The sequence below is a fragment of the Meriones unguiculatus genome, assembly GCF_030254825.1.
Source record: "Meriones unguiculatus strain TT.TT164.6M chromosome 13 unlocalized genomic scaffold, Bangor_MerUng_6.1 Chr13_unordered_Scaffold_34, whole genome shotgun sequence".
Classification (NCBI taxonomy): domain Eukaryota; kingdom Metazoa; phylum Chordata; class Mammalia; order Rodentia; family Muridae; genus Meriones; species Meriones unguiculatus.
In genome coordinates this window covers 2593327-2598599 of record NW_026843646.1, presented here as the reverse complement: position 1 = coordinate 2598599, position 5273 = coordinate 2593327, and the positions used below count along the sequence as shown (strand labels likewise).

The 5273-nt window shown below is 45.3% G+C and overlaps 1 pseudogene; it reads right to left on the bottom strand.

Moving 5' to 3' along the window:
- Positions 1-3749: 3749 nt before the first annotated feature.
- LOC132650903 (NEDD4-binding protein 1-like) lies at positions 3750-4980 on the bottom strand (annotated as a pseudogene).
- Positions 4981-5273: the final 293 nt, after the last annotated feature.

The window sequence follows — 5273 nt, the reverse complement described above, 5'->3', positions numbered from 1 at the left end:
TGGGACACTCTGGTAAGGGAAAAAGGGATCCAAGAACAAGCAAAAGTGCCAGACACAGCACCCACTGTTAGGAGTCCCACAAGAATATGGAAGCAGTCTAAGTTTATGTGTGCTGCTGTAAAACAAAACATACAAACAAAAACCTTCTAGATACTGCATCACTTATAAAGAACAGGAGTTTACTGTTCATAGTTCTGAGGAGGGGAAACCTAGACCCAATGGTCAGCAGATTTAATGTAAGTAGTTTCTACTTCCAAGATAATAATTTACCATTGCTTTCTCATGTGCTAAAAAGCAGAGGGCAAAAGTACCTTCACTATATGATAAAGAGTTAAATTCATAATTCTATTGGAACAGGTGGGTGCTTTTGTATCTATTTGGAATGACCAGTTTAAGACTGGAGTGGAAGATATGGTGGATATGTTTCTGGCAAGATTGACTTAGAATGTAGAATTAGTAAATTTGATGACAATTTTCTCAAGAATATTGATTTTATCATGTCAGTCTCTAACTTGGAAATACAGTATAGATTCAGGCAGTTATAAATGAGAGAAACATTTATCCCTTCTTGAAATCAGACTTTGCCCTGTGAATTTCTTTTATGTGTACACAGATATATCACATGTCACTGAACTCTCCTTCTCAAAGCCATCCAGAAGGAGAGCTGAAAACCACAGCAAATGATTTTTTTTATCTGTGTTAGTCTTAGTTGCAGGTGAAATCAGTAAATCATTTGCTGCATGGATTTTAACTACAATGGGAGAAACATTTTGCCTGAGAAAACTCAATAATTTGGTGCTCATATCTTTCACTTTAATATGGAACTCTATGTAAATTCACTACTTTAAAAAGAAAAAATAATCTGAGGTATATAAAATCCCTTTAGTGAGGATTTCATCAGCAACTAATTTCCTCTCCAAATACCAAGTCAGCTTAGACATAAAATAAAAGTAGAGATATGTAGGAGCCAAAATACCTCTTTAATAATTGAGAGGTCAATACTGATGAGAAAAAAATATGTTCACAGGAAGCTGAACTTCTAATGACCATGTCCTCATACCCATACAGTCAACAACAATGGAGCCTGAAAGTCTAGCTCAGTGTTTCTCAACTTGTGGATTGCAGTAGCTTTAGGGTATGAAAGAACTTTTCTCACAGGTCACATATCAGATATTCTGTATTTTAGATATTTACTTGATTCATAATAGTAGCAAAATTTCAGCTGTTAAGTAGCAATGAAAATAATTTTATGATAGAGGGTCACCAAATCATGAGGGTAGCAACATTACGAAGATTTAGAATCACTGGTAGCTGAAAGTATGCTCTCAGTGAACAGCTCAATTTCAAGGCATAAGGTCACTATGCTTTGCTCCTTTAAATTCTTTTTTTAAATTTTAATTAATTTTTTACAGTTAATTCACTATATACCCTGATTGAAGCCCCCTGACTAAACCCCTCCCAGTCCCACTGAAAGGTGGAGTCCTCTGCCATCTGCCCATAGCTTATCAAATCTCATCAGGACCACCTGGATCCTCTTCCTTTGTGGCCTAGCAAGGCCACATCAACAAGGGCAAGTGATCACAGAGTAGGCAAGAAAGTTCATAAGAGAAGCAGCCTCTGCTCCCCTTACTCAGGGAGCCACATAGATACTGAGCTACCAGTAAGCTACATCAGAGGGGGGGGTCTAGGTCATCTACATGCATGGACCCTGGATGTGCACCATTCCCTGCAGGACCACCTGGGCTGAAACTTTTTATATTAGTTGGTCTCAGCATACAAAATGGGAAAAAAATCTTCACCACCTCTATGTCTGAAAAGGGCTGATATAGAAAATATATTAATAACTCTAGAAATTAAAAAACAACAAATCAGGTAATTAAAAAATAAGGTACAGAGCTAAATAGAGGATTCTCTGTAGAGGAATATAGAATGGCAGAGAAACATTTAAAGAAATGCTCAATGTCTTTAGTCATCAGAGAGAAGCAAAACAAAACAACGCTGAGATTTCACCCTACACCCAGAAAAATGGCTAAGATCAAAATCTCAAATAATAACACATGCTGGAGAGGTTGTGGAGAAAGAGTATACCTCCTCAACTGCTGGTGGGAATGTAAACTTGTACAAAACTTTGAAAATCAATCTGGTGGTTTCTCACACAATTATGAATAGAGCTTCCTCACGTTCCAGCTAATATTGCATATAAATAAATACAAAATATACTCAAGCATGCAACAAGGAAATTTGTTCAACCACATTAGTAGCAGCTTCGTTCATAATAGCCACAACCTGAAAGCAACCCAGATGTATCAGAGGAACAGATACAGAAATTGTGGTACATTTACACAATGGAATACAACTAAGCAATTAAAAAAAGGAAATCATGAAATTTGCAGACAAATGGTGGAATCTAGAAAAGCTCCACTCTGTGACTCCTGTAGACAAGTCCTTCTCTGATTGGCTCTTGGTCTGCTCTTCAAATAGACCTCACTTCCAATCAAGGCCCTTGCCCTCTCCAAACAAGACTTCCCTACGTTGCTTGGGATTAAGGTTGAGTCCTAAGGGTGTGTCAACATTTCAGCCAGGGGGCTTTTCAGGGGTGTTTGCGTTTCAGCCCCAGAAGGCAGCCCATGAAGATCTCTATATGTGACCCCCCCATTGCCAGGTTGCAGGACTGAAATTCCTCTAAAACTGCCTCCCTCCACCAATCCTTGTTGCTTTTTACCAAGGAAGACTCAAGAGCCACCTGCTCGGGGAAAATCCCACTAGCTCAGAGAGACAGGGAGAGCACCCAGCTGACCTTGTACTCAACTGAGGACACAGAAGGAGTGAACCCTCCCCCCACCCCCTTCACCAGGCTGTCCTAAGGACCCTCTGATTCAATCTCTCTCCTTCCTGGCATCTCTTTCAGCCGAATAGAAACATTGTGCTGGGTTTCAGTCTTCCATCACAGACTATCACCCACTCCCCTAAACTAAACAGTGGAAAAATCCACCTGAAGATTCATGCCTTCATGCCACCTTCCCCTCGAACATCAGTAACCTCAGCAAATGTCCATTTCAGGATCTAGGTCTTCCCATCTGTCTGATTCAGGAACTCACTGTCCTCTTTCAGTCAGGTCGATGAGCTCTTCCTGCACCAGGGCATGGCGGTTGTGGAGCTGGCGGTGGTGTTGGTGTTGTGTGTGCGTTTGTGCGGGGGCTGTGGGTGGTATCAACTTTCCCGGTGGGACCATAGCTCCGGGTTGCCCTCTATCTGCCTCCTTTCCTTCCTTGAGTAGAGGCTTTCATGGGGAATCCTCTCTCAGTGGGGATGGGCTCCTTTGCAATTTGATGGAACTCTGCTGACCTGTGGAAATATAGGCAAAAGCTGCTTCTCTGAGCGTCCCATTACCTGAAACCCATCCCACTGTTTTGAAAATCCCATTGAAGAATGGAAGCTCACATTCATCATCACGTTCTCCTACAATCCAGAGACTTTAAACAGCAGTTGTCTGCCTGGTTGCCAATCAGGAAATTTCAACTTAAAAAACAAAACAAAACAAAACAAAACAAAACATAATGGTCTGTATTTGTGGGAGTTCCTGCTCCCTATTTCTGTTTATTTAGAATCTCCGTTTTGTGTACACCAAACATCTGTCACTCCTTTCTCCCATACCATACAGCAATGTTCCCTCAGGGAAGGATCTACCAACAGGTGGCAGATCCAAATGCCCTCCCCTGCCCCGTCCCCACCACACCGTGAGTGCAGTCTCAGCCCAGCTTTGCATCCAACACGAGGCCAGAGAGGGTGTTCAGTTCCATCGTGGATGGATGAGCTAGCAGAATCTGGTCAATCTTCTGTTTCTGCTCAGAGTCCGGGAAGATGCTCATCAGTGCCTCTCTCAATTCGCTGGTCTCTGCCCAAGATCTCTGTGTGGGCCTGGCCAGTTTCTGCTGCATCCTGGGCAGTGTGACAGGGGCAGTGGAGAGCTGTTGCTGAGGAAGCCCAGGGCTTAGAGAGGCTCCGTGTTTCTGAGGTGGTGTCCATTGGCTGGGGCTGGGGCTGGGGCTAGGGCTCCTGAGGACAGTCCAAACTGCTCATGCCTGGCGAGCCGCTGTCATCAACCAGCTGCTTGTCTGGAGGAAAGAGGTCCTTTTGAAGAAATTCTTCCAGCCGAGGTCCGTGTCTTCCCAGAGGGTCATCGGGAACCATAAATATGTCTCCCACGAACGTGTACTGAAGCAGTCTCCTGGCAACGATTTCTCTCTAGGACGCTGACTCAGTCACAAACTCTCTCAGGTTATCATCGGTCACGATGATCCCCCCGGTCTTGTCTGCCAGGTGCAGTAGGAACCTGTCATCATGAGAAGAGATTCTTTCTCGGGAGACCATCCGGGCAGGAGTCAGAGCCACTATGCCGAGGTCCTGGAGCTGGCCCAACAGGTGCTGTTCCGTGACGTGAGGATCCCGTCTCATTCTCCACTGCGGGACAAACACGGTGATGTTTCTGTTGCCAAGCTTCCAGAAATACTCCACGGCGAGGGCTATTCCGCGGCAACTGAAGAACTTTTTCAGGCCATGGGCCATGGCCACGTTACTTCCGTCTATCACCACATGCTTCAGATCTGCTCTGCCGGGCTCATTTCTCAAGGCCAGACTGTATGGGGTCTTGAGGGCCTCTTGAAATCTCTGAACCCCTGTGAACGAGGCAGTGGGGTCCTCATAGGATCCACCCAATTCTGCGGATCCTGTCTCTGAAGGAAACAGCCAGGGCTGCTGCAGGAGTGGCTCAGAAATTGGGGGGCACATCGGCTTAGGCTCAGGCAAGCCCCCTGAGTGGGAATGCTTTCCACGGGGAGGCTCCTTAGATTCTGCAAGCACAGGTCCCGCGGGTTGTTGAAAACCCTTGTCAGGCGTTCCTCCCTGGGCCAATGGGAAAGGTGGTGGGGGTTGCTGCCCTTGTTCGGTTTCCTTCTGAGCCGGGGGCGACTCAGGTTCCATGGGCTGTCCATCCCGGCCCCCTGACCCATCACGTACCCTAGTTTATCCTTCGAGGGCCTTCTGTTCTCTCACTTCCCCTCTCTCGTGTCTCTGCAGCCTCAGTAACATCACAGCTAATTTCGCTTGTTGCACGACTACCACTTCTTGCAGTAGTGCTGCTTTTCCAGATGCTATTGAGGTGCGTTCTTGTTGGGCACATATTGGTCCAAGCTTCTTGGAGAGAAAGTAGAGAAGGACAGCTGCAAGTCCAAGTACAAGCAGGCTGGTGATCGTGATGGTGATCAAGGCCCAAA